Raw genomic sequence first — 18,968 nt, forward strand, 5'->3', positions numbered from 1 at the left:
TTTTAACTTTCCGTTGCACCCTACGGTGACTTCTCCTTGCCGATAGCTAAGTAAAGGGAAGCGGATCAATCCCAGGCGCTGGCATCACCCTCCTTATCCTGTTATCTAATTTGACTCTGCTGGCTGGGCCCTATCAACACTCTCTCCACTTTAGCGTGCTCCTTGTCTCTTCTCAGCCAACTACTTAAAAAAAGCTGTTCAATGTAGGCAATGCCATTCGCTTTGAATGCAAAAGAATGTGACATCCTATAAAGGAGAAGCACCTTTGATTGGCCTTATCATCCGATGCTTCGTCGGTGGTTACGTAAACTGGACGTCAGGAGGCGGGAATAAAAACAGATGCAATCGTTTTACGTTATAGGGCCCTTGCATCGAACATATACCAACACCTCTGCCTCCTGCGTATAATCGTATCACACTTATAAGTAATGAAAGAGGAAGCATCATGCAGTAGTTTATAGTTTTCGATGTCAGGACTTAGCCGTGATTCATTAAACAGATCAATATTGGTATTGTTTAGAATGCTTCCACCACCTCCTTTTTAGGTAAGAAGCAATGAATGTTGGAGAGCACCTCTGTAATATAGTTACAACATGAAGCGGGGGTGGCAGCGTGAATCATAAGCGAAGGTGTGTGCCTGTGGAAGCGCGTGGGGAGGGCTACCATACAAGCTCGACCGCATAGTAAATTACAGCATTATAAATAGATTGCTCGTTGCCAGCGACAAGTTTTTCGAATCTGACGTTCGTAGATAATTTATTTTCCTGCGCGCAAAGCTAACACTTTCTTTTTCTGGCTCCTCACCCGAAGCTAGGCAGACCCCAGGCCTCGGTGCTGAGAATGCTGCAGACGGGCTCCTTTCCGTCTCGCTCAAGGCTGAGCCACTACACTCCGGGTGTGGATCCCCGCTACCCAGACTGCGGCGAGGAACGATCCACTTTGAACCACATGCTGTGGCAATGTTCTGTGTTGCGCCACTCGCCTTTCAACAGGCAAGAAGATTGGGATGAAGCCGTCAAGAGCGACAGCCTTCAAGTCCAACTTCGGGCTGTCCAAAGGGCCTGCGCCAGGGCTGAAGATCACGGTCTTCCGCCCCCGGAGCGGGTGCGGCCCGCGACTACGACAACGTAGTCCCTTACGACCAATTAAAGTTTCTTGTCTGTCTGTCTGTCTGGCTAGGGACATCCGTGCAGGATAATCTTCGCGTATAGCAAAAGCCGTGTCCCTAAGCTTCCCGCCACAAAAAATAATTTTCGACTTATCTTTAAGCTCCCAATGCTTCGCTATTATGGGACGTTCCGTGTTTGCTTGAAAACAGCAAAGTCTGATTCTTCTCAATATTAGTAGTATACAGCGACACCCCAAGAAAGAAACGATTTGAGCCTCAGATTGCGCCCGCGATTTCATAGGCATTAGGCTTTCCAGAAAAAAAAAATAAACAGGTTACAACGCAGAAGTATTTTTTTTAGTCATCGCATTTCTCGGTTAGTGCTTATACTTCGGAATAAAACATGGAAATAGTAAAGTCAGCCTCTGAGTTACGCTCAGGACGGAGAGCTTGACGCGTTTCCACAATTTTCTTTAATTTGTCGGCACGGGCGGCGAGACGACTAAGTTGTCCGCATTTGACGGCGCAGCACTTATCAATGCCGCTTCCGCTTGGACATAATCCTGGACGAGTTGAAGGCGAGAGATGACCCTAAAATGATTGCAAGGGTTGGAACGGAGCCCGTGCTAGCATCACCGGGGATGAGATTGTGTTGAATGCTTCAAGATAACATACGTAATAAGCACACAACATCAGCATTAGCACAAACGGGAGAGAATATCTCGTTAAGTGGACCACGGCAACGCTCAAACAAGTCGCAGGGGCACCACATCGTAGGCAAGAACTGATCGCTAGTACGAAAGCAAGAAGCGTGTGGCGAGTATGTTACCTGTACAAAAACATTCACTGAAGATTACCATACTCTCTAAGGCAAAATTTCAGCGCAGCTCTATACGTGTCTCGTGCGGCCCACTGCAAACGGGTCGATGTGTAACGAGACTGCCTCGCTAATCGCGACATCACGATAGGCAGCGCGTGGGTGACGCGTGGGCACGATTGACTGCAGCAGCCGCAACCAGACCTCCGCTCATATAGCGGCTTGTTTCCATACCTGGTATCGGGTGACGTGCTCACCGCATGCCAATGGTGAACAGATGATGGCGCGCTCCTCTGGCGCCATCTCGTAGCAGCCGTCGTAAGCCTTGCACGGCACTAAGATTTTATTCTCATGCTGCGCTCACATCTTTCGCTGTGCTCGTTCGCCCGGTTACGCCCACGGACAACGCCAACGTTCGCCACAGTAACGGGCGCCTAAGACCTGAGCTCTAAAAGGGCGTTCGCATGACTGAGCGCTTTGCGATGAGGTGACCCAAGTGTCATTCCGGCGTGGGCGGCATTTGTAGGCACGGATGCGCTTCTGCTCAGATTGTTCCTCGTTGTGCCCAGAGGAAAAAGGGGTTGATGGCCGTGGCTGGTGCAGGCATAACAGCTTCGGTTTGAGCACTTTCAATCACTGGAGCTTCCTCCTGCACTTTGCAACCGTCGCCCCTGACAAAGGGACCGGTGCAACCATTGAAGACAGCGACTAAAGCTGTCCAAAGGTGAATCTGGACGAAAAAGGGCATTCGCATGACAGAGTTCCTTGCGATTACGAGCCATCATATATACATGTAGTGGTCCTGGATGAACCAATAACAAGGACGACAAAGATGGAGGAGGAGAGAAGAAGGAAGACATAGATTACCGTAATGGCAGCTCAGTAATGGCAACCCGCATTATAATGCATCGAAGATTTTACCATGTGTTTATGCTTTATATTTAGAGCAGTCGACGACAGCTACCAGATGAGGGTGATATTCCACCTCGCAACATGAAATAGCCGCACCCTCGTCATGGGCTATGCTTTGGAAAATGAGAACTCCGTTGTGGCGCAGGAAGAACTCACTACACCAGGCTTACTGAAAATCATTACCCACATAGCCAAGGCATCCATCAGAGACATCAGCGAAAGTGGTACTGTGCAAATCTACATGGAACTGGCCGAGCTTGAATCTATGACGAAACATATCGCAAATAAGTGTGATGTTAAAGGTGATAAAGATCAGAACGCACTGCCGCATCTGCAAGGTATAATCAATGCGATAGCACAATTAACGCAAGGTCAAATGCCGCACATGGAACAACAGTTAACAATTTGGAGTATACTTGCCGCTGGTGCGATAGGCCGAGTGACAGTGAAGCAGGAAATGTTTGGTCGTAGGCGAGCTGGTGCCGCTCTCTGGCTGGATATTTTCTAGTACGCGTGTGAGCAGAACCACTCGTTAAGTGACTCCAATCAGATACATAACATGCGCCCATCCCTATGTGGCAACGCTAAAAGGTGGTATGGTCTGTGCATCACAGAACATATGAAATAATGATGGGAAAGGCGAAAACAAAAGTTTATTCAGGCATTTCAACTGAACCCAGTACACATGTTGGGCAAAACAATTTTTTACAAACAGAGACACAGCAATTTTATGGACTCTTAATTTGAGAAAAGGTGTGTACTGTAATTGGCGAATCCCGCGCTTCTATATTCCTCTGTGGTGTGACAAATGAGGAAACGGGATGACACAATATTGCCAGAGGCAAGTCCAGGTTAAAGCACTGTCCAATTCCCTGGAGCTACCATACGGCTTAAAATATGTGTCGTTCCAGTCCTGGCATCAACATCCGGAAAACAATGAAGTGCAATACCAACCGAAAAGAAAATGGACACCGAACAGAAGATTACTTTGCCAGCATGGGTTGTCACATCCCTAGTCAAATTGAATCTGCTGAGGATATGTTGGAAAACCCGTGAACTTCACCACCTCTGAGACATAGGGTACAATATTCTTTTTGTGAAATCCAACATTTTCTTTGTCCCAGTGGTCGTGAATAATATCGAGATACCCGTCCTAATCATTACAGCCGCATAGGTAAGTCTGATGAATGAGAAAAGTGTTCATGAAGATGAAATCTTTGCCAGAAGAGCTGCCAGAGTTCATGGTTAGGACGGAGACTGTCCAGAACCAGCAAAATGGACGGATGCAAAAGTGAAATTCAGAGATCTAGAGGTCACCTTGAGGAGCCTCGCCGTATCAGGAGCGGAATTATATTTTCTTTTATTCCGACCTCACATGGAGCTATTCAAGATGAACATACTTTTAAATGACGTTATCACCAAAGAGAATCCCAACCTCATTTAATCACATGTTCCGATGAGGTTTCGTTACCAGCTGTGGTTGCTCAGTGGCTATGGTGTTGGGCTGCTGAGCACGAGGTCGCGTGATCAAATCGCGGTCACGGCGGCCGCATTCCGATGGGGGCGAAATCCGAAAACATTCTGTGCTTAGATATAGGTGCGCGTTAAAGAACCGCAGGTGGCCAAAAATTCCGGAGTCCTCCACTACGACGTGCCTCATAATCAGAAAGTGGTTTGGCACGCAAAACGCCATAATTTAATTTAAATAATTAATGAGGTTTCCTTAAGATTTCCGGAACTTTTGTGTGCCGGCACCTATACTCCTGCAATGACAACAATCGAAGTGCTTTTTTAAACTTGGAGACAAAAGGTTTGTGAGAAAAAAGCGTATGGGCTAAGCCATGAAAAGAAAGTATGGCTTGAAGAGTAGCTACAATGAATTTTGGATTCTGGTATCATCAAACCTTCGACCTCTCCGTTTGCCTTACCCATTAACATAGCGCCGAAAGAAGACGGATCCTATTGCTTGTGCATATATTACCGGTTTATCAACCGACAAACAGACTTGTTCCATTTCCCGATGCCACGAATTGACGAAATAATTGACGAGACCGGTGGGTGTGAGTGGTTTTCTAAAATAAACCTATGTAAAGGTTATTGGCAGATGCCACTCAAAGGGGACACCAAGATTACCGGCTTGACTGCACCCTTCGACATTGGCGAACATAACCGGCTGCCATTTTGGCGGAAAAACGCAGGTGCATGGTTCCAAAAAATTATGATCTATTTACTCAGAGCATTTATTGCCAAATTTTGTAGTGTGTATCTCGACGACATACTCGTCTATTGAAGAGCACGAGATGGCCACATTAGTCATCTATCAAGCATTCTAGGTTCATTAAGGAGGGCACAGCTTAAGGTCAACGTCAGAAAGAGGGAAATCTCCTACCTGAGGGTTGTTTTTCTCGACAGAATATTCGATGGGAAGACAAGAAGTACCAAAAAAGAGAGTGTTTATCGTATCAATAGTCTTCCGAAGCCGTTCGCTCTGCACTCTCTTGGAGTGTTCTTAGGCCTTGCTGGACATTTCCGGGCCTTTATAAAGGATTATGCAACAAAGTCTCACTGCCCTTACCCAAAAAGACCACACCAATTCTTATTGGCGTGGCCTGAAGACTGCTAATGGTGTTACGCAGAACTTGTTGAAATTATTTCTTCCGACATTCTCCTGACGCTCTCAGACATTAACCTGCCATTTGAACTGTACACTGCCGCCTCTCATTATGGCTTTATCAAGACATGTCAACAAGCCTGTTGCGAAAAAACTACAAGTTATAGGATATTTTACTTACACATTTACCAAGGCTCATGGAAACCATACTGTGACGAAAAAGTAAGCATTGGCTCTAGTTATGGCCCTCAAGCAATCTAGAAGCTAAGCAAGAAGCTTGAAATTGCTTACGAAATATCAAGCCCTGACTCACCTCTTGCAACTCACACAGCCAAAAGGCAGAGTAGCATGACGGGTGAGTGAACTTCAACAGTACACTTTGGAGGTAGCGCATCGCCCCGGAGAAAAGTTGCCCATAAAGGGGTGAATATGAGCAAATTGTGGAAGGAACGCAATATATGCAAATACAAAATGGAAATTTAAAAGTGTCTGAAACACTGAAACTAACCATACTGCAATTCTACCACGAAAGTTCAGAATCTGGAGGCCATGATGGATTTACTAAAACATACAGAAAGCTTACGCAAAGTTTCCCTTGGAAAGGACAACTTCCAACTTTGCAAAGTCAAGTTCAGGACCACGTGTAACAATGTGGTCATGCCGGACTATTTGAATGTACCCTTCTAAATAACATATCTTGGTTTAGCTGAAATCAAAAAGAAGGACGAGGGCGTCAAAAAGACGCAAGCATTCCTAGTTGAGGTGGACGAGCGTAGACGATTAGTGGCTGCTAAAGCTGACGGGGAAGGTGCGAACTGGTTAACTTTTTTGCTAGAGAGAGATATCTCCTCCAATGCTAGGTTCATTGTTGCCGACAAAGGACCGGCATTCGGAATCGAAAAACATCCCTCTTGGGCGGAAGCAGGAGGCGTAGAGCTGCGTTTTCCAGCACCCTATCACCCAGAAGCGAATTCTCTTGCGGAAAGGGTGGTTGGAAACTTGAAGACATTCCTAGCTCTGTACCCCAACTTCAAAGGCAGGTGGAAGTACACTCCGGAAGCAGCTGTTCGTCACCATAACCAATCTCACACTGCAGCATACGGATATAGCCCTTATTTCGCCTCTTTCCAGAAACCCTCTTGGTTACCTGCAGAGAAAGAACTCGATATAGTTGAAAATTGAACTCTTTGCTAAGAGCCACTGGATTTGAACTAGAAAGTAAAGTATCGTAAAACAGCGAAAAAGAACTTCGACAAACGTCACTATAGTTCACGGTGCCCGATATTGAACCAGGAGACATGGTGCTGCTTCAAAAGGTGCTGCAGTGTAAGTGCCCCTTTGTAGGCTCATATTCTGTACTGAAAACAGCAAAGCACAAATGGATTCTGAATTTCGTGTATTATCAAGAACCCCGAGGAAAAACAGAAGAGGCGTCGACAGCTAATATTCTTAAATATAATACCAGGAGAGATAATAACGTAAACTTGAGAGAATGTAGTGATACTGGATGAACAGATAACAAGGACGACAAAGACGGACAAGAGGAGAAGGAAGACACGGAGGACCACAATGGCAGCTGATTAGTCTACTCAAAGTATTGAAGGCTTTTGCCGCGTGTGGGAACCTTATATTACATGTGTTGCATATTTTCCATATGGTATACGGATGGACTGGTAAATACGCACGATCAATACATGTAAACGCAATATATATACCAATGTAAATATAGCCATATCATAAAAAGCCAACAAGCACTGTCATCAAGGACGACATAGGGTAGATTACTTGTGCTTAATAAATTAAATAAAGAAATGGTAAGTTAATGTAAATTAAAGTGGATGAAGAAACAACTTGCCGCATGTGGGTAACGTCCTTGGGGAACGTCCTTGTCCCTCGTGTCAATGTTTGTTGGCTTCTTATAACATGACTAATAACATGGGGTCGCTCGGTTAACCCCCTTTCTTCTCGTTTAATTTAAATGTAGTGTAACAGGCGCACTGGTTATGCATGTAATATAGCCACAATATAAATGTCCGAGAACGCAGGTGAATATTCAAATTCAGAAATAGCTTTGAGCAACACATAGTTGCGACATGCTTCTGAAGGTCACTTCAGTGAGGGAAGGGTGCCGTAAAAAATATTCTCATGAATATACCGCCGTATGGACACGTAGGCCGACAACCTGGAAATGATGCCCAATACTGTTATGTATGCGTGATGTAGCTGAATTGTAAGGTGCACGGTGGATTTAATACAAGAACTTGGGGAACAGAATCAGGGTATTCATGAGGCTGCGAAAGCAAAGAGATGGGAAGTCAGCCCGTGCTTTTAGTCAGACATCACTTATACAAATATGACCAATGGTTGAATCTTGCAACACGATTGTGACCTAACACAAGAACATTTATTATTCTTCGTGGGGAAATTAACGGTAGATGCGTACTCTCTATGCATTTATGAAATATAGTTTTGATTAAAACACTTGTATACCAGTGTGATGTGATAACTACACCTAATCTAAACTATAATAGTGCAATTTAGTTTTTCAGTGCGGATGCATAATTGAAGACGACTACGGATAATGAAGACGATGGTTTCGATCGTTTGTTTTACCGGCGTCGCCAATTTGGTGAGGAAGAGGCGGTTGTTGGCTAGCGACACCACCATGTGTTTTCACTGATGTACTTGGAGAAAATATTAGAATATGCTGCAATTACTTTCCTTTTGACAATAACATGAGAATAAAATTGCCTGCAGGTAGTTATAATCTTTTAAGCCAAAAATGCCTTCTTTTTTATATTATCAGAGCCCTGTATAAGCAGTATTTCAAATTTTGCTGCTCTACAAAGCACAGACAATAACTGGGTGCCATTAAAACAAGCACCGTTTGGTACCGGGATGCCCTCACATTTATTATCTCCTCCAGCGACCATCATAAACTGCCTTTCTCATGTTCTTTTCGCACTCACGCACAGTCATTTGCTCGTGGAAACATTCCAGCGGCAGGACCAGTCAATCGATACTCAAGTATGCAAATTAGCACCGTGAAAACATGCGCCAGGGGAACTACTGAAGTCATTTGCGGTAGGAGCACTTTGAAAGCACTCTTTCTGAACTTTTGACATTCTACCAAAACTTTTTCTCCCCTGTCTTCTAAGTGTTCAGAAAGCATTCGCATTTTGCAAACCCTGCATAAGAAGTGCGGTTAGTTTAACTAAAAGGGTGACATCAGCTTCCACTCTGAAGTAAGCGCAAGTAGTATCTTGTGTCTTGAAGTTTCAGCCTTACTTAAGGCAGAAAAAGAAAGCACTTTAGGAAGCCGGTGCATTAGTGATGGCGAAGTAAAACTAAGATTTATGAAATAAAATTGGATCAATGAACAGACGCAACGTAGAAATCTTTTGAATTCTCCCATTCTAATGCATGCCGGACTGCAGCTTGTTAAGACATGTGCCGAAGTGACGATGATTTGGTGAAATTGCTTGCAAACAATGCAGTTGTCTGCAAAAAACATTATTACTGTTGCATTAGTTTTTTAGCACAGCACCTATTACAAAATGAAAGGCGCCTGCTAGATCAGGTCAGAAAGCAGGGCAGCGCATTAAGTGCCTTGCTTAATGCTCTTTTCCTGCTACGTATTTGGTTTTAAACCCCTTAGAACACACAGAAAAACCGTCATACTACCGAGATGCCTATTTCTAAAGATTATTCAGAATACTCTGCATGGCATTATATACTAATATTTAGGTTAGCAGACAAGTGCGGAGCAGGCTTACGATGCGATAAAAAAAGTAAAGCATTTGCCTGCCGTGTACGTGTTTCATTATTAATGCTTAGAAAGACCAAATTTTATATCGTAAGAATTTATTAGGAGAATAATGATACTCTGCGTCTAAGGTCTCACTTTCATGCGTTTATGCTAATGAATATATGCGCTGGCTATAGGCCATGTCACCTATGAGGTGTTAGCTACCAATATTTTCCGAGAATATTCAGGAAAACCAGGGCGTGCAAGATTGCCAGACCACCTGTTTCGTATTCCACGGACTGCCCAGTGATAGAAGACCTAGTGTACTATCTGTATTAGCTTTGAGTGCTTGTGGCATTCTACCCATACGAATATAACTTTTCAGGCGCGGTTCTTCGCCTAATCCCAAGGAGTTCTGCAGAGCCTTTCAGATCTCGGCCGCCTTTCTAGTTATCGCCAAGTTCCGGCAGTTTCTCGAATACCACCATGTTGGCGTTTTGGCCAATAATAGAAGCCTCAGCAGCCCTACAGAAGCGAATCAAAGGCGACAAATTAGAGAATTATACATTGTGGTGGAATTTGACATTGCCCCTAAAATCAACCTCGGCATATGGTCGATGATTCTGCTGCCTAACGCCGAGGGTTTGGAGGTCATACACAGGCGGTTCCGGCTGCCTGCTGGTCAAACAAGCAGAGGCGCGATTCAGACCTTATTCTTGGCCAGTATGGGTACTCGACATATCGAAATGCGAGCACGAGACTTTCTGCGACCTGCCACTTGAGTACATTCACATTCCTTTAGCATGCTGCAAGAGAAATCAGTGTGCTGTAATGAGTACTCTGGCGTCTGCTTAAAGACCTGCTTTGGACCCATCGCGGTAACTTTGTGATTGTGGCATTGCGCTGTTAAGCTCGAGATTACGGATTCGGTCTCGGAGGTGATCTCGGTCTCGGACGAAATGCGCAAAGGATCTTAGAGTTCTATGCACCGTAGGGAAGTACAGGTGCTGAAAAATCTATTATGAATGGAATCCAAAATAAAAGGTGGTGTTGGACCGTAAAATTTCCGAACATGATGTAACTTAACATTTTGTATCTGTTCGAAAAGCATCATACGCTTGTAGTCAGAAGCACATTGATCAAATGAATTACGGGGCAGAACAACACGGTTAAAATACCGCTGTATCCATTTCTTTACCTGATAAAAACGCAGCAATTTTCCAACTTAAAACGTCCAACATATCATTACGTGTGAGGAAAACGAAGGCCGGTGAATATGCTTGCAGTCCCGGAGCGGGAAGAGAGGAAGAGGACGGCGCTGAGTTGATCAACCAGCTGGCCACTCTTGCGCTCACCTTCGCGACCTAAAGTAAACGGTCCCCTTCATCCGTAAGGGTGATAAACGGTCTTCTTCACGCGTAACAAAGTGGCGGAGGTGCGGGGTAGCGCTCACAACAATGGAACCATCACTGCTGCAGCTTCGCAGAAGCCGTCGACTTGCCGGCCTCCCGCCATCAGCCGTGACCGTCTTCGACATGCCAGAAGAAGGAGCCGCTCCGAGGGCAGCGTCTGGCAGCCCACTGCCAAACTACCGAGTTCCACCCACTGTCGGATGCAAAGCGGGGGAAGATGCCGACCAGTGGCTCGTCCACTACAAACGAGTGAGCAAGTCGCTCAATAAGTAGGCCCGAGGAGAATTACACTATCAAGGAACAACAATGTCTCGCGATAATATTTGCAGTTCAACAGTTTCGTTATTACCAGTATGGACGCCCCTTTACAGATGTCACCAACCACCACTCATTGTCTTGGCTTGTGAATCTTCGTGACCCTTGTGGCCGCCTTGCGCGCTGGGTGCTCCAACTGCAAAAATACAACTTCACCGTCTCTTATAAGAGCGGTGGACGACACGCTGATGCGAACTGTCTCTCGCGTATGCCTCTTAGCACTACGGACTGTGACGCCGACGACTTCTATCACCTCGTGGCTTCTGTAATGCCCCGTTTTCCAGACTTTGTCTGTTTCAAAGCCGAACAGCGACAATACGATAAATTAATGCCGCTCTTCACCGCCGTACGACCACCTCGACGACAGCAAACCGTTCCTGTGTACGTGATGAACTACTGTATAGGAACTTTTTCAGCACTGGCGCACGTTTGCTTCTAGTGGTACCGGAAAGCCTTCGCACAGCGATTCTAAGTGCTATGCACGACGACCCGACGTCTGGCCATTTGGGTTAACCTAGGACGCTCTACTGGATCCAGGAGCGTTTTCATTGTCCTGGAATGCGACAGTCTGTTGAGGCGCATGTGGCCAGCTGCATGCAGTGTCCGCGCCACAAACGGCCATCTACTGCTCCAGCTGATCTCCTGCAGCCGATACCGCCTCCAAGCAAGCCTTTCCAACAAGTGGGCATTGGCTTCGTGGACCCTTTTCCAGAATCAGCCAAGGGAAATCGTTGGATAGTTGTTTTCGTCAACTACCTCACACGCTACTGCGAGACGGCGGCCGTGCCCTCCGCAATGGCCACTGACGTTTCAACATTTCTGCTGCAATATGTCATCCTGTCACATGGTCCGCCTCGCGTGATCATCAGCGACCGTGAACGACAATTCACAGCGCATGTCGCAAAGGAGCTGCTTAGTTTGTGTGAAACCTACTTGCGTCACTCGACACCATATCATCCACAAACGAATGGGCTTAGGGAGCGCAGCAACCGGACAATTGTAAACATGCCATTCATGTATGTTTCATCCGACCACAAGAACTAGGATGACGTACTGCCTTTTATCTCGTACGCGTTCAACACCGCCAAGCACGAGACTACCGGCTACAGCCGTTCCTTCCTGCTATACGCACGGCCACCCCGGTACACAATCGACACTGTTCTCCCTTTTTGTACTCACAAAAATCCCACGGTCGCCGAGACTCCCTGCCTTGCCGAAGAAGCTCGTCGTATTGTTCGCTTGCGCACTTTGGCATCGCAGAACAGATCAAAAGCGCGCTACAACATTCGACACCATCCGGTAACCTATCGCTCTGGTGATTTATTCTGGCTGTGGACTCCAGTACGGAAACGCGGATTATGCCAAAAGCTTTTGGCCACCTACGATGGGCCGTTTGTTATCAACAGACTCACGGAAGTCACCGATAACATAGCTCACTTCACGGCGAGATGTAGGAGAGCTGCCAAGACCCAAGTGGTCCATGTCGCCCGCTTGAAATTGTTCACTTCAAGACAAATGGATTGCGTCGCCCGGTGGGCTTTGTCTGCGACGAGATGAATGTTACGCGTGAGGAAAACGAAGACCGGTGAAGGTGCTTGCGGTCCCGGGCGGGAAAAGAGGAAGGGGACAACGCTGAGTTGATGAAACAGCTGGCCACTCTTGCTCTGACCTTCGCGACCTAAAGTAAACGGTCCCCTTCTTCCGTAAGGGTGATAAACGGTCTTCTTCGCGCGTAACAATATACATTCGACGTCGAACTAGCCGAATTAGGATGCTGCAAACGTCATAGGGCGCAGCTTGCAAAATATAATGGTACTTTTGTTTAAAAGACAACATAGTGTGTTTACTGTAACCTGGCAAGGCGTGGCCAGTGTCATGTCTGTGCGCGCCAGATTAGATATCAAACAGTGGAGCATAACGTGCAACCACTAACGTCACGTCTCAGATGTTTTGTCGATTATTGATTACGTATCCCATCCCATTTCTTCTCGTCGTCTGCATAATTTTAAGTATTGCAACCGGCAGAGAAGGAGTGCGCCTGTTCTTTTTTTTTTTAAACTTGGTGCTCCCGTATGGTAAAAAAATAACACGCAGACAGCGAGAGCAAACAAACTCGTTCATTGGACTACCCCAAAGGCAAGGCAGTTGCGGAATTCTGAACGGTGATCACCTGGACGTGTGGTGATTGATCTAGATGGAATTGTGCTCTAGTTCACTTGATATTAGGGCTTGTAAGGCAATGCGAAAAAGAAGAACATGTACTGTTAGAGATGTGCGTGAGCATGCGTGTGTTTGTGCGCGTCTGTGAGCGTGTGTGCACGTGTGTGTGCGTGGGTGCTTGGGTGTGTGTGTGTCGTAACTGCTGCTATCATTAAAAGATAATGTGGCCGAGTCGACGAAAGCACATATTTTGCGCCTTTACATTTCAAGAAGTGTGAGCACTGAAGGCTTCTTTACACGATACTTCCAGTCGAAGTTTCATTTTTCCAAAATCCCCAATCAGTCAGAGCTCGCCATTTCAGACGGTGCATAATGTTGCTAGCAGAACAATTCCAATATAAATGTGTAACAACGAGTAAAAAAATTGTCGATGAAAGTTATCGATTTGCATTGGCGCGGTAACAAAATAGATTCAACTCGTTGCCTTTCCTTTACCACTACACTTTCTTTCGCAGTGCACAGTTTGCTTGGACATTTGCCTTGTAGCTCTCGCGGTAGCTAGATTGCATTATACTGTTGGGGATATTTGCACAATCTGTTGTCGATTAACTTGAAAGCAAAGGTTGCTTACTAATTTTGAACCTTGACATCGCTAGAGGCAGGAGGAAACACACAAACGATACCAGTGCCACGTCTTTTCTCTTTGACTTTTATCATGAGAAGCCAACAAAGACGCCAAGGACAATATAGGGGAAATTACTTGTACTTACTGTCTGAAATAGAAAAAATGGTAAATTAATGGCAATGAAAGTGCAGTCAGTGCCCTCTGGCAATGACTGCACGTATCGTGAAAGCTTTGATATCTTTAAGAACGTCTGAAATCTTTCGCTTATATGCAGCAGCGATACGTATATATATATATATATATATATATATATATATATATATATATATATATATATATATATATATATATATATATATATATATATAAAAGAGCATCGCACGCGCAATGCAATGCCTTGGGATCGCTCCCCACCTGAGGGCAAGTAGTTTTTTCTTCCACATAAACTTTCACTAATTAATCATTTCATTATTTCAACTAGTAAATACAAATAATTTCGTATATGTTGGCTTCTTATGATATAATAACTAAAATATGGCCCCTCGGTTAACCCCCTTTCTCCTGGTTTACGCGTATTTATATATATAAATGAGAAGAAAGGGGGTTAACCGAGGGGCCGGATTTTATATATATATATATATATATAGGTTTTGTCACACATTCCTTGGCAGCAGCTTTACTTTTCTTTTCCGGCGTGTTTTTTCTTTTCTTTTTTTGCAATTCAGTTCCTCCCACAGCGCTCACAAGTCTATTACGCTTCGTGATATTCTAGCGTTGGTTTTTCGAGCAGGAGACGCGACCGTGTTGACAAAGAGTAGAATGACGGCCACCTGTGCCAATACGAGGCTCAGAAGCTTCGTTCACTCGTAGCGTGAGGAAATAGCAGCCGCCGTCCTTCAATAGTGTTTTCGCTCTCCTAATCAGGCAACAGTGGTCACCACCTTAAAAGCAGCCGCAATCGGTGCCGTCAGTGTAACAGCGACATAAACAGCAACGATAAAAGGTCGTCCCTTTCCATTAACCGAAACGAGATTCTGGAGAGTACGGGCACTTAACGTCGCAGCAAAGACACTGCTCGATTTTCACCAATACAAGCGAGTCAGTCAACAACGTAACCGGAGGGACTGAATAGCGAGTTATGGAACTTAGCTTTCTGCAAGAACGAAGGGTTTACGAGGGACCACTGGCTGTGTGCGATGCACTTAGGCGCTCACCATGCAATATAAAGGGGGAAAGGAGCGCCGGCACATTGTTTGGCTCGCACTCCAGGGAATGTCTTCGTGCTCAAAAAGCGCACACCACGTAGGGAGCGTGCATAGCAGTTTGCGCACGACGGCGACCTGACCGGTCTCGACGCGATCAATATTGCGTGGGATGGCTGATGCCGGCTAGGCGTAGACGCGCAATAGGGGCCTGGAGGAAGGAAGCGGTCGGGAGCATCTTGCTATTGCCCGGTCAAGAACGTAGGGAAGAGGTACGCTGGAAGAGCGATGAAAGCGATCTTGGGCTTCGCGTCTGTAAATATATGTGTGCACACCTCGGCGACTTGATTGAAATGAAAGGCACTGACAATGCATATAGCATAGCAATCAAAATACATACGTATACAAGAGTACATCCAGTGTATGGCAAACAATAACGATAATGTATCTTAGGGCGCGGCAAATACTTCTGAGTGCGAACGATATCACCTTATTTTCTAATATTACCGAAATTGAGAATGTGGCGGTAAAAAGAGAAATTTGAAAAGAAGCGAATCAAAGCCATTGTGAAAAAAGAGAAGTTATACCTTTATGAAATTATTATAATGGCTTAGTCTAAAACATCTGAGATGCCTCTAATGTGTCCTTTAATTTGACTCATCACTAAAAAGGCACGTATTGGCTCATTGTGGGCACTGCGTTTATATTGCAGTCGCTATGTTACAGCGAGAGCTAGTTGTGTGAGCTTGTGCTACACCACCAGACCAGAATAATCGTGCTATAGTAAACCTACAAAGAACACATAACACGCTAAAGACATTTAGTGATATTTCGGCTCCCTGCGTATTACCCATGAATAATATACTTCCGTGCAACGCTTACATCACTGTTCGATAACATTGAACCTGAACTTGCTACACGAAGTTGCAAATGGGAACACTCTCCGGGCGTAGGTGTCGTCTTCTACGCCTCGTTCGCAAGAACCTTTTGGCGACAGCGTCATCAGTGATAAATTATATTATTGTTACCCCGTCTTCAGAACTGCCTATTGAGTGGTAAGCACTTATTGATTCTAAACTATGTGCCACCCATACACAAGCATAAGGTCGTACGCTACCATCTGGACGAGAGGAATGTGAATGTGCTGGGATGTGTGCCGAAGGGTCGCAACCTCAACAATGAGGAGCAGCTTAAACGCGGTTGCGCTGTGTCTACTCGATAGGACCATAGGATCAATTTTATGGCGGCGTCATTAAACCGAAACAACTCCCAAATATACAAGAAATAATTTGTATTCCAATAAACGGGTAAAAAAAAAAAGAAACTGGCAGTTTCGAAGAAAGGACGCGTCATTCACAGTGGTGGCAAGGTTTAGCGCGACGCTTCAACAGTTCTAACGGTTTGCGTACAACATGCGGGTGTGAAATATCGGTGCGGCACCGCACGCGCGAAAACTGCTACAATGCAGAGGAAATAGCGCCCTGGCAGCAACCAGCCGCTCCTTAACGCCGGCGTGGTCAAGAGTGGTCAGCCAGTGAGGGCACAGGCGTCGCACCTCGATAGTACACGAGACCAATGGTAGACCGTTGGCGCTAGTTGGGGCCCAGTGAAACATTAAATAACGTTAGCTCCACGTTTGCTGCCTGTTCCGAGCAGACCAGTGAATACACACGCCAGCTAAGTAAGATCGTTGGTGTACTTCTACACCATAAGTCACATTTAACTACATTTCTCTACAATTCATAAGTGATATGCAGCATTGCCGAAGATGCGACGTGTGTACAGGCCATATCTCTACGCTGCCGGATATAGTTCCGTGTTTAATTATCTGATTACTGCCAAAATTAAAGAAGTTTATTTTTCCTTTGCGCATGATAGCGCACAGCGATACGCAAAATATTAGGCCCTTTGAGCATGCACGTCGTATATCGCAAATTACTGTGACGGTTACCACCGGTAACGTTAATTGCCGTACTAACCATGACCACGCCGCAACATAGAAGCGCCACATGCATCCAAGACCGCCGGCTTCGATCCTAAATCATACTTGTTACTCGCTCTCCTCCCTGACGGCTACAAAAAAAATCATAAAATCCATCATGGCTTAGTCTCGTCTCATGCTGAACACAGCACATTAAATAGGTTTTGTCGTTATTATTGAGATCGGCTGTTTGCTTTGACGCTGGTAGGATTACGGAGTCATTGCCAAGCATTTAAAGTTTCTTGATTTCCATTTGGGCAGATGGCACCCCAGCTTTAGTTTACTACTCCACTCTAGTATCGTACGTGATGACCATGGCGAACAAACGCCATGGTGCACATAGCCGCTGAGCAGACGATGCGGCGCGTATGAGAATTTTTCTGGCTGGTTACTCTTACTAAATCTGGCTGAAGATGCTGCAATGAACCGCTGACAAAGCACATGGATGAAGCGAAGCCCTGCTGTGTCATTCAAGGAAACGTAGCCTGTGGTTACACACCAAAGCATTTGTTGCGTCACCCCACCAACCATGGATCATGTATTGACCCGGTGGCAAGCAGACGCTGTGCAGACATTGCGGCACGGATGAACACATCTTGGGGGGCATTCAGCCTTCCCATTGGCTAAAGAGCCCTGCAGCTTCCCCAACGCTACAAGGAAATACTGAGAAATTGGGTATAGTGTGCGCGCGAACAACTCTCATGCCAGCAGCGGAAGGTAGTACGCTGTTCTGGCTCCGCCAACGAGGCGATTGAGCTTAACGTTCACTATGCGACCATTTTGCGTCGTCGTTTTTGCAGCCGAACGCATTCCGAGTTCATCGAAATCCTCAATGCGCATGTTACGCATGTGCCGTCTATAGGGAATGCATGGCAATGGCAACTCCGATGGCGAGAATGCACCTGGAGGGTCTTTAACTGATATCGCTACAAAAAAGCAAAAGTCATGGAATCCCTTCCTATGAGCACAATATACAGGCCCCGTATACAATTATCTGATATGAACAAGAAAGATCCGATACAAAATGCCGTATATTCCCCTTTATCAAATGGACCAGATATCACATGTTCGTATTATTCTTTATATGAACATATAGAAATGCCAAATGACAGTACACGTTTCTTCCCATACATCTGGCTTGTCCCAAATGAACAAATGGGGGTCCCGTATAAAAACACGCATGTCCGCATGTATCATATATAGAGTCCATACTTCACGTTGGTTTGTCTCAATATGATATATGGAAATACGTGCAAATGGTCACGCTCAACAGGAGTTAGAGAGCGTTCTCTTTCCACGACGCATCAACCACCAGTTCTCTCTTCCATTTTCTACACCAATGCGCCGCCCTTTCACGGTCGGGGAACGCCAGATAAAGCGCCAGCTATGCCAATAAGTGCTTCGGAGCTTGTTGTACAGCGGTGCTTTTTGATGATGGAGATGGTAAGTCACGTGATAATTTTTCAATTATCGCGGGTTTGCCGCATCAGCCGGAAAAAATTAACGGGTAAGGTATACCTTGCTATAAACATGCCAGCTTTAAGTTTCTTTCAATTTTCTAGAACTTCTTCACTGGCAGCACGGCATTGACAGATGTAATTAACTAGCTAATGGCAGTTATTTCTGAAGTTGAACGGGATCGACAGAACAAACTACTGCGGCTACAGTACTCGTCTGTGCACAACGTGCACTTGGTTATCTCCACGTAGATTGGCACCTACTTCTTAAAAAAAAAAACGTCATGCATGATAGCTGGGACACCATGTAAACTGAATATTTGGATAACGGGCGACATGCCCCATTTAATATTCAGAAATGCACGCGTATTTATATCAGATATGCATATGCTTAAACGGGACTATTGGATATGAGGTTAATGTGTTTTATCAATACAGATTTCATACATTATTGCCCTCCTGCCCTGGCGGCATAGTAATAATTAGAAGCGTAAACGTTCTGTGCGTTATCCCAACTGCCCCCCCCCCCGCAAAAAGAAAAAAATAGAATGACGGCCTTAGTTGTGAGCCCCCTAGGAATACGGGCCATGGTGTCATAACCATATCGTTCTGCACTCATT

Source organism: Dermacentor variabilis, chromosome 6, assembly GCF_050947875.1.
Source record: "Dermacentor variabilis isolate Ectoservices chromosome 6, ASM5094787v1, whole genome shotgun sequence".
NCBI lineage: Eukaryota > Metazoa > Arthropoda > Arachnida > Ixodida > Ixodidae > Dermacentor > Dermacentor variabilis.